The following is an 11740-nucleotide window of genomic DNA, read 5'->3' as shown; positions in this document are numbered from 1 at the left end:
GCGTATAAGGTTTAAAGTTGGCATGAAACAGAATTTGCAATAGTATTTTCTTCTCTATTGTGACATATCTGAGTGAAACAGCTTCTAGAAATAGATGAGACTGGATTTTTTGTCCATGTCTGTGCAATTAATTAAATGGTTGTGGTTTGGTATTGGTGGATCTCGTGTGAGTGACAGGTTGCCCCGCCCTCGTCAAAATAGAAGAGAAGAGAAGAGAAGAAGAGGAGAAGAGAAGAGAAGAGAAGAAGTGGAGAAGAGAAGAGAAGAGAAGAGAACAGAACAGAACAGAAGAGAACAGAAGAGAAAAGAACAGAAGAGAAGAGAAGAAGAGAAGAGAAGAGAAGAGAAGAGAAAAGAACAGAAGAGAAGAGGAGAGAAGAGGAGAGAAGAGAAGAGAAGAGAAGGGGAGAGGAGAGGAGAGGAGAGGAGAGAAGAAAAGAAAAAGGGGAGGGGAGAGGAGAGGAGAGGAGAGGAGAGGAGGGGAGAGGAGAGAAGAGAAGAGAAGAGAAAAGAGGAGAGGAGAAGAGAAGAGAAGAGAAGAGAAGAGAAAAGAAGAGGGAGGGGAGAGGAGAGGAGAGAAAAGAACAGGAGAGAAGATAAAAGAAGAGAAGAGGAGAGAAGAGAAGAAAAGAGAAAAGAACAGGAGAGAAGAGAAGATAAAAGAACAGAAGAGAAGAGAAGAGAAGAAGAGAAGAGGAGAGGAGAGGAGAGGAGAGGAGAGAAGAGAAGAGAAGAGAAGAGAAGAGAAGAGAAGAGAAGAGAAGAGAAGAGAAGAGAAGAGAAGAGAAGAGAAGAGAAGAGAAGAGAAGAGAAGAAAAGGAGAGGAGGAGAGGAGATGAGAGGAGAGGAGGAGAGGAGAGAAGAGAGGAGAGGAGAGGAGAGGAGAGGAGAGGAGAGGAGAGGAGAGGAGAGAAGAGAAGAGAAGAGAAGAGAAGAGAAGAGAAGAGAAGAGAAGAGAAGAGAAGAGAAGAGAAGAGAAGAGAAGAGGAGAGGAGAGGAGAGGAGAGGAGAGGAGAGAAGAAGAGGAGGAGAGGAGAGAAGAGAAGAGAAGAGAGAGAGGAGAGGAGAGGAGAGGGAGAGGAGAGGAGAGGAGAGGAGAGGAGAGGAGAGAAGAGAAGAGAAGAGAAGAGAAGAGAAGAGAAGAGAAGAAAAGAAAAGAAAAGAAAAGAAAAGAAAAGAAAAGAAAAGAAAAGAAAAGAAAAGAAAAGAAAAGAAAAGAAAAGAAAAGAAAAGAAAAGAAAAGAAAAGAAAAGAAAAGAAAAGAAAAGATAAGAGGAGAGAAGAGGAGAGGAGAGAAGAAGATAAAAGAACAGAAGAGGAGAGAAGAGAAGAGAAGATAAAAGAACAGAAGATAAGAGAAGAGAAGAGAAGAGAAAAGAACAGGAGAGAAGAGAAGAAGAGAGGAGAGGAGGGGAGGGGAGAGGAGAGGAGAGGAGAGGAGAGGAGAGGAGAGAAGAGAAGAGAAGAGAAGAGAAGAGAAGAGAAGAGAAGAGAAGAGAAGAGAAGAGAAGAGAAGAGAAGAGAAGAGATGCAAGACGGAGGGGAAAATATTTGGATTAAAGATTACGAGGCTCATGAATTTAAAATAATAATGAACACAGATAAATCATTTATAATAAACACTGCAATATTCCAACAAAAAAAAAGATTTGTCAATTTTGATTTCATGGCGACTTTGAAGAAAAAGATTTAGAGAAACGCACATTCTCTAACATATTGAGCTGTGGTGCTTATATGGCTAATACAGGTTCAAATCCAGTTTCTCCATTTACTCTACCTTTTTCCACAATATTATGAATATAAAACGATAAAAAAGAATAAAAATAGAAGATCATACTATTCAGTACAAGTATGAATACTGATGTGTCCAGTTTTATATAATAAATGCTTAGAACATGCAGGTCATTATTTTCTCTCATTTATTATATATTGAATTCATGCAAATAAACAAGTATTAGTCTGTATTTACAAAAACAGAAGTGTACCTTGTGTCTAAAATAGCCTCCTACAATAAGTATATTTATATTTTTTGGAAGGTCAGGAGACTCATTTGCCGTATCAGCTTTGTGTTGGATGCTTCTCCTAGAATTCATGGGCAGAATTAAAAATAGACACAAATGAGACAATAGTTGACATACATTAAAGAGTATAGCGCAAAAAGAATTAGTTAAAAAGAAAGATTCAATAATTGTAGCGGACTGAATGGTTTTACGTGGTCGTCCTTTATAGCTCTGATTCAAACTGTAACCTTTCAGCCTCCTGTTGCTGGACAATTATTTCCTTGATTTCTCATCGTTCCCGACGGCGAACCTGTTTCAGGACCGACCTCTGTGCCTTAGTTTGCAGCCGTTCCTATTTAAATTCCCTCCCTGGCTATTAATCACTCTCTTAATTGGATCTGTGCATCTTAATTGCAAAAGGCCTCTTGGTTAGTTTCAATTTGTGACTCTGATGTCGAAGGAAGGATGTTTTAATTAATGACTTGGGCTTGCAAAAGGCAAGATAGCAGAGACACCACACTGTTTTCGTTCACCGCAGGACCTCGGCTACCCTGCGCTCTCTGTGATAGATAACTGGGAACTTGTCAAAAAGACACAGTCAGGGATTTTGTGGAATCGTGTTTTGTAAGCGTGCGCTACCGACTGTTTTTCTGCAGAACTACGGGGATGAAAAGTTGTTTGGCAAGTGATTTGTGCTATGAAAGTGGAAGAGTTTGGGTCTTTGTGCAGAGACTGTCCCTGATGTGAGAACCGTCTTAGTAATCCTGATATCGGGAACAGGAGACGTTGAGCACTGTGGGTATTTATGTGGCCATTTCATGCAGCAGCATTTGGGAATATTGCTAATCCTGATGAATGCTATGGCCTGGCAAAACACTGAGCTGCAATGCTTACACTGCAACTGCATAGAAATACTCTTTATTATGCAACTATTGTCTTTATTATTGCAATAAGGGTTTTTTATATATGAAAATATATTAAAATGGCATTTATTCCTGTGATCAAAGCTGAATTTTCAGCATAATTTCTCCAGTCTTCAGTGTCACATGATCCTTAAGAAATCATTCTAATATGCTGATTTTATGCTCAAGAAACATTTGTTGAAAACTGTTGTGCTGCTTCAATTTTTGGTGAAAACCATGATAAATTATTTTCAGGATTCTTTGGTGAATAAAAAGTTCAAAAGTACAACATTTATTTGAAATAGAAATGTAGTGTGATTAACTTTTTTAACATTATGAGTGGTTTTACTGTCACTTTTGATAAATCTGTACTTTGTATTATTATTATTTTTACATTTAATTTCACTTAACAGGCCCCACATCAAAAATGAGAAATATTTATTAAGCAAAGTATTTTCATATTTGTATAACAATTTTTTTTTTTTACATCATAATCATGATGCAAAACATTATGATACTGATTTGCTTTACCAAAACAGCATATTCTCAAATCAAAATTTGCAACAACATCACATATATGAGCCCAGGCTCATTAGAAAAATTTAAGATCATACACACATACAAACATAGTTTGCGAGACATTGCGAGATTCACTGGTAATGATGGTCTTAAACTCTCTTACACAGCAGGCCATCCTTCTTGATGAACCCTGGTAAAGTGTTTATGCCCATATATTCCAACAATCTTACATTTGTTGATCGTGTGCACGTGTTTTTATGCTGTGCAGCTTGAGCATTTTGTTGTTTTGCCAATTCTGTAGCCAAGGTAAATCTATCAAGCTGGCCAACATAGATTTTCCAGTTTATAGCTGTCACAGAGTTACATTATAACTATTGGAAATAGAAAATAAATTATTTGATGTTAAGTGCCTTTTCAGTGTTGATTAAAATATAGTTGCCGAAATATAGTTTTCTGACACTGTTGCTATTTATTTATGTTGGTGAGCCCGGTGAACCCGATATTTGCATTAATTGCAGGGGAAGTCCCTGGGGAAGAGCCGGGATTAAGTGCCATAATCAAGTGTACAATGGCTAGAAGCCAGGATTGACGTCTTAATAATACCTCATGGGTCAACCCTTTTCACAAATGATCCTGTGACCTTTATAGCAGAAGCACTAATCCTGAACCATTATCGTATGCGTCCACAGATATACAGAGAGTGGAGCTTTCCAAATCATTGTCTTTAAGAGCTGGACGGTAGGGATTGTGGGGTTCACAGTACAGTCAATCACTGTGAGGTGAAGACAAGCCAAGGTTGTGATGTTTGGCACAAATTACAAGCTAAATCAACAAATGAAAATTCTGTCCTTATTTGATCACCCTCTTGTTATTACAAATGGTACTGTTGTTTTCTCTATGCAACACAACAGAAACAATTCAGAGCCCATGTTTGTTTAGCTCCCAGAAGTACAGATAAACACCTGAAAATGAGGAATGCAGCAGAGAGGAAGATTTTCAGGGAATCACAGCATAAATTTCACACAGCAAATGCATTTTGCACGACTTGAGGGTGAGTAAATGATGATAGAGTTCTCATTTCTGTGTACAGCATGGTGTTGCCAGGTCTGTGTAATAAAACCAGCCCAATCCTGCTCCTGGAGGGAGCTTTTGCAATATTTCTAAATCGTTGATAAAAAACTATTGCGAAATGACGGCGTTTTCATTAACCGATCGCATAGGCTATAACTCAAATGTAATTTTTTCCTCTTGCGATAAGTCATTTAAAAACTCATGGCGATGGATGTTGGTAGGTTTATGTATATCGCAGCCACCGCACTAGCCATTATTTATAATGGAAGGAGACTGTGATGAGGGGGGCATGGTTTTGCAGAGTTTCTAGTGGGAGAGTGAGGGAGTAGCCGAGCGGTAAGTAAGTGGGTCAAGTGCAAAATGACGAACACCTGTCTCTGATTGCAGTAATTGGCGTGGGGAGACCGCATAAAAGCTGGCTGGTGCAGGAGAGCGAGGGAGAGGACTAGGGACTCGTACGAACACTCACGACCTGCTGGCTGACAAATGGACTGAGTTTGCACATCGAAAAGAGTTTTATGAATGGACTGAGTTTACACATCGGGAAGAGTTTGATAAAAGTGGACTGAGAGCTGAGCCCAGCAGGAAAGAGTGTCTTTATATTGTGCTGTAGTTTAACCTACGGTGAACGCGCATGTGGCGCAACTTTTCTTTGTTTTGTGTTTATTTAATAAATTGTACGAGTCCCCGTTACGCCGACCCTTGTCTTCTTTCATCCCTCACAAAGAACCATCGTTACACTGGTGCTGAATCCCGGGATGGAAGAAGAAGCCGCCGCCAGACAGTCTCCGTCCCCATTTGTGGATGTCATCCACGCGCTCGCGGGTCTACACCAGGAACAACATCGTGACCTGCTGGCCGAGAAGGAGTAACAGGAGCGCCGGTTCGAGGCGCTGCTCCGCACCCAGCAGGAGGACCGCGAGCTGTTCCGGAGCGACGGGCCGGACCATCAACGCCAGCTTCAATCTCGGCCCAGACCATCCCGCTCAATAAAATGGGTCCACTGGACGACCCGGAAGCGTTTCTCAACCTGTTCGAGAGAACGGCCGAGGCCTGGGGCTGGCCGCCCGGGGACTGGCCAGTGCGGTTGATCCCACTGCTGTCCGGAGAGGCGCAGATCACCGCACAACAGCTGCCAGTCCCAAACCTCCTGGTCTATCAGGACCTCAAGCGCACCATCCTACAGCGGATCGGCCGGACCCCTGAGCAAAGCAGACAGCGGTTCCGGACCCTGGAGCTCGGGGAGTCCGGTCGCCCCTTCGTCTTCGCGCAACAGCTCCGGGACGCGTGCCACAAATAGCTGATGGCCGAGGAACGGGACGTCGAGGCAATCATCGACCAGGTGGTACTGGAGCAGTTCGTGGCATGGCTTCCCCAGAGGACCGCGCAGTGGGTCCAGTGCCACCGCCCGACGTCGCTGAACCAGGCCATCCAGTTGGCGGAGGACCAAATGGTGGCGTGCCCAGGGGTCGGCGAACCCCTTCCAGCAGCTTCTCTCTCTCTCTCTCTCTCCCTCTCTTCCCCCTCAATCTGTTTCTTCCTGCCCTGTTCCTCTCCCTAGGTCCCGTGGGAATTTCTCTCCTAGGCCGGCGCCCAGTTGGAGAACCGGCACCGGGGGAGAGCCTGTCCCCGCACCTTGAGCGCCGCCTAGCGGAGCAGCCTCCGCGTCCGGTTTTCCTCAACTCCCTATCCCTGCGCTCTCCCCACGCCAACCACTTGACCCATTTCCCGCCACTAGGGCGGCGGGAAGGACTGGGCCGGCCTGTTGGCATTGCGGGGACCCTGGTAATTTTATCGATCAGTGTCCAGTAATGGAGCTGGGGACCCTGGTCAGGGTCCCTGACACACCGCAGGCCGCCCCCGATCGAGCTGGGTTGTATCAAACACCAGTGAGTATAAAGGGGGGTACTTCTCAGGCTTTGGTGGACTCAGGCTGTAACCAAACCTCCATCCATCAAAATCTGATTCAACCTGGGGCATTGGATAATAGACGCATGGTTAAGGTAAGGTGTGTGCAGGGGGAAGTGGTGGAGTATCCCTTAATGCCAGTCACGATCCAATTTAGGGGCCAAAATCATAGTGTGGAGGTAGCCGTAAGTCAGCACCTCCGACATCCGCTCATTTTTTTGGAACCAATTGGCCAGGGTTTAAAGTGTTATTGGGACATTTATGTGCAGGGGTTTCTGGGAATAAAAGGAAGTGGGGGAAGGGAGCGGTCGCTCAGGTGGGATGGCTGTGCCGGGACCATAGGACCCTGCGCCAGAGGATCAGAATGCTGTTGAAAGACAGGATCTTTCGGAGCGTGATGACTTTCCTCTGGAGCAGTCCCGAGATGAAACGCTTAAAAATGCATTTGATCAGGTCCGCACAATCGACGGACAGCCTCTCCACCCAGACCTGCCTCTTTCATATCCTTATTTCGCAATTATAAAAGATAAGTTGTATCGGGTGACCCAGGACGTCCAGACAAAGCAAGATACAACACAGTTGTTAGTTCCGAAAAGCCATCGGGAAATGCTATTCCAGGCGGCTCATTGTAATCCGATGGCTGGGCATTTAGGACAGACAGCAACACTAAATTGTCTAATGACCCGATTTTTTTGGCCGGGCATTCACGAGAACGTGCGCAAGTGGTGCGCGTCTTGTCGTGAATGTCAGTTGGTAAACCCACAGGCCAACCCAAAAGCACCATTGTGCCCCCTTCCTTTAGTGGAGATCCCTTTTGAGAGAATTGGCATGGACCTCATCAGGTCATTAGAACGGTCCGCACGAGTGCATCGTTTTGCATTAGTCCTAGTGGATTATGCAACACGATAGCCAGAAGCAGTGGCGTTTCGCAACATTTCAGCCAAGAGCGTAGCGAGCGCACTGTTTCAGTTAATCTCCCGGGTGGGAATCCCAAAGGAGATTCTCACCGACCAAGGCACGGCGTTTATGTCACGTACTATTCGCGAGCTTTACGAATTATTGGGCATTAAATCGGTTCTTACCAGTGTCTATTACCCACAAACAGACGGACTGGTCGAACGCTTTAATCGCACGTTGAAGTCAATGATTCGGAAGTTCGTACAGGAAGACGCCAAAAATTGGGATAAGTGGCTAGAACCCCTCTTGTTCGCTGTACGCGAGGTTCCCCAAGCCTCCACGGGGTTTTCCCCCTTCGAGCATCTTTATGGGCGTCAGCCCCGCGGGGTGCTGGACGTTCTTAGAGAAACTTGGGAGGACGGACCTTCAAATAGCAAAAATGAAATTCAATATGTCATGGACCTGAGAACAAAACTCCACACTTTGGGGCGGCTTTCTATGAAGAATTTGTTACAGGCCCAGGACAAACAAAGTCGGCTGTACAACAGGGTGGCTAGACTACGCGAATTTGCACCGGGAGATAAAGTACTTGTATTACTCCCCACGTCCAGTTCAAATTACTCGCGAAGTGGCAAGGACCCTTTGAGGTCACACGGCGAGTTGGGGATCTCAACTATGAAGTAGCTTGTACGGATAGGGGAGGGGCACATCAGGTTTACCACCTCAATCTCCTTAAAAAATGGAGCGAGGCGGAGTCAGTGATGTTGGCAACGTTAGTGAGTGGGGAGGAGGATCTTGGTCCAGAGGCGAACTCAAAATCTCAATCACTCGCTCTGGCCGCGGGTGGAGACCACCTCTCCAAATCACTGATATACGCAATTTACAAACGGAGTTTGTTGATGTGTTCTCGCCCCTGCCCGGCCGAACCGACCTCATTCAGCACCACGTTGAGACCGAGCCGGGTGTAGTAGTACGCAGCCGGCCTTATCGCTTACCTGAACATAAAAAGAAAGTAGTTCAGGAGGAATTGAAGGCTATGCTGGACATGGGGGTAATAGAAGAATCCAACAGTGACTGGGCAAGCCCGATAGTTTTGGTACCAAAGCCTGACGGCTCGGTCCGGTTCTTTGTGGATTATCGCAAGGTGAATGCTGTGCTGCGACACTGGATTTAACGAAGGGATATTGGCAGATCCCCTTAACTCCAATGTCTAAAGAAAAAACTGCCTTCACAACGTCGTTTGGATTACACCAATTTCTTCACTCTTCCTTTCGGCTTGTTCGGGGCTCCGGCAACCTTTCAGCGCCTGATGGACAGAATTCTCCGGCCGCATGCTGTATATGCCGCTGCTTACTTGGATGATATTATCATCTATAGAAATGATTGGCAGCGTCATATGCAGCATTTTCCGGCTGTCCTCGGGGCGCTGCGAGGAGCCTGGCTCACGGCCAACCCAAAGAAATGTGCGGTTGGGCGTGTGGAGGTTAGGTATCTGGGCTTCCACTTGGGTCATGGACAGGTGTGTCCCCAAATTGATAAGACTGCAGCAGTTGCAACCTGTCCGAGACCTAAGACCAAAAAGGAGGTTAGACAGTTCCTGGGGCTAGCGGGATATTACAGAAGGTTTGTGCCTAATTATTCGGACCTCGCTTGCCCGCTGACTGATCTAACTAAAAAGGATGCACCAGATACCGTCCAATGGACGGAGCGGTGTCAGCAGGCCTTTACCGAGATAAAGGCTGCTCTGTGTGGCGGACCGCTCTAACAGGCTCCTAACTTTTCTCTCCGTTTTATTCTGCAGACGGACGCGTCAGACAGGGGAATGGGTGCAGTCCTGTCCCAGGAGATAGAGGGTGAAGAGCGGCCGGTGCTGTACATTAGTCGTAAGCTCTCTAAGAGAGAGACTATGTACAGCACCATAGAGAAAGAATGTCTTGCCATCAGCGGTGGGGGTATGTGATGAGGGGGGCGTGGTTTTGCGGAGTTTGCAGTGGGAGAATGAGGGAGGAGCCGAGCGGTAAGTAAGTGGTTCAAGTGCAAAATGACGAACACCTGTCTCTGATTGCAGTAATTGGCGTGGGGAGACCGCATAAAAGCTGGCTGGTGCAGGAGAGCGAGGGAGAGAAGGACTGGGGACTCGTACGAACACTCACGACCTGCTGGCTGACAAATGGACTAAGTTTGCACATCGGAAAGAGTTTTATGAATGGACTGAGTTTACACATCGGGAAGAATTTGATAAAAGTGGACTGAGAGCTGAGCCCAGCAGGAAAGAGTGTCTTTATATTGTGCTGTAGTTTTACCTACGGTGAACGCGCATGTGGCGCACCTTTTCTTTGTTTTGTGTTTATTTAATACATTGTACGAGTCCCCGTTACGCCGACCCTTGTCTTCTTTCATCCCTTACAAAGAACCATCGTTACAGAGAAGAGGCGTGTTTCCAACCATTAATGGCAAGGAAAACCCCTTATTCTGGGAGCTGCTTCTTATGAGGTGTTTCTCCTTCATATCTGCTTCAAGGTCTTGATAAATTGTGGCATTTCTTTGTTGTTTAAAATCCAGTATTCCCAAATACTGGATACCATACAAGGCAAAGCCACTTGAAAGCAAGCCTGAAATGTTAGCAAATAATAAAAAGTGCAACGCCTGCTAACGCTGTGGTACGCATTAAGGAGCGTTTTTTTAATGGATGTCGAGAGAGACTTCATTACATTGAATAAACTGCTTTTGTGGGAAAACGGCTTATCATTTAATGAATTGACAGCCCATGGGCTAATCTTCAACATGTTTGAACTTAAACATTCCTTTTGGATTATTCTATTTTTAAATGCTGTTTTATTCGAGAACTCAGGGACAATTGCATGACAGGTTTCAGTTTAAGGCACTTCTCATTCATTTCTATGTTATCTGCAAACAGTGATTGCCTGTCGCACAACTCTGAACGAAATTCAATGACGTCAAGGCTGTGATGTGATTGTTATCAAGGCACACATGATCCAAGTGAACCATTACGCTTTCTTCAGTGGTAGAGCTACAGAGCCTCGTAAATTTTTATGACCTTCACTCGCTAACTTCCCTTCGTCTCGTGGACTCGGATGTGCGCCCACTACTGGCAGAACTAGTGCATAAGGTTTAAATGGTTTTAAATGGCTGATTCATTATTTAAAACCCCTTTTTTACACCATTATATATGCATATAAGCCGTTGGAGGAAATATGTAAAATCCTATAGGTATGAGCTGTTGGAGAAAATTAAAATGACACAAACGGGAAAAAAACTATCAATATTATAAACTTTGACTGTGAACATAAGGTAGCTATAAGTATTATGCGATTAAATCTCAACATAATTAATATACTATACAATTATGCGATTAATTCTCAAAATAATTAATATATCATATGTAGATCAGCGAGATCTGCTGTGACGTCACAATCAAGTTGAATTGTCGGATAATCCTGCTTGAGATATACATCAAGCGGTGCATCCCAATTCGCATACATCCATGCTAAATAGTATTCGAAAGTAGAATTAGTACGTCCCAAATCGTAGTATGTTGAAATTAGTGTTCTAAAGATACCCGGATTGTCTACTATTTCCGGTCAGAATCCGAAGTGCAGATCGATGCACACTCTAACGGCTAATATTGCCTACAACCCATCGCGCGTTGGACGAGGATTTGTTTAGAACTACAAATACGAGTAAAAAGTGTTTAAAAAAAACTACAGACATGGGAGGATGTGCGATTCCGGTGGTTAGAGTGGTTTAGATAAAGGGGTTTCAGAGTGATTAATTATCAGTACCTAACCTGACGAAAATGTACTTATGCAATGTTGTCCACATTATATTTCGTCTGCAGCTGCATGGTGTAAAGATACGTTTAGCCATTAACTTTTAAATGCATCATTATGTTAAAATTGCAAACACATGAGGAGAGTCTCCTTATCAAAGATCCACCACTGGCAGATCACGTGCAACATTTCTTTCCGAAACAGTAGGAAATTAAATTAGATTGAATGGAGGATTTTAACTGTGTCAAGATGATTGACAGGGCAGTTTACAGTGACATGATGCACGTAATAAGCACAGAGCTGTCCGTTAAAGGTGACGAAGTAGCATGTCCCAAAGTTTGCCAACTCTTTTACTACACACTCAAAAGTATGTACTTTTTCTTCACAAAAAGAGTAGCCTACACACTTTAACGGCATAGTAGAAGTAGGCGAATTGGGACGCAGCCCACGCTCCATCGGTCAAAATCGAGGGGATTATCTCTGTGAACCATTGAACAAGTATATAGGTTTTACTTGATGTTTTAGGCATACATTTTTTAAGGAATTATAGTAGGCTAGTTATCTCTTATTGGCCTGTTTAGTTTAGCAATTGGTTCAATTGATTCAAAGCTTTGAAAAGATTTTCTCCCATTCATTAGCTACTTCCAGGTAT

General features: G+C 44.3%; 1 long non-coding RNA gene across 1 annotated transcript; it reads left to right on the top strand.

The window, feature by feature from the left end:
• The first annotated feature begins 5468 nt into the window (after nucleotides 1–5468).
• LOC143731440 (uncharacterized) lies at nucleotides 5469–9674 on the top strand. The gene is made up of 2 exons (XR_013200760.1): nucleotides 5469–6381; nucleotides 9366–9674. It is a non-coding gene; the product is annotated as an uncharacterized LOC143731440 (long non-coding RNA).
• The last annotated feature ends 2066 nt before the right edge of the window (nucleotides 9675–11740 follow it).

This window comes from Siphateles boraxobius, unplaced genomic scaffold (genome assembly GCF_051911475.1).
Source record: "Siphateles boraxobius isolate OS27281-9 unplaced genomic scaffold, OSU_SipBor_1 86, whole genome shotgun sequence".
In the NCBI taxonomy this organism is placed as follows: Eukaryota; Metazoa; Chordata; class Actinopteri; order Cypriniformes; family Leuciscidae; genus Siphateles; species Siphateles boraxobius.
This window is presented reverse-complemented; position numbering and strand designations above follow the sequence as displayed.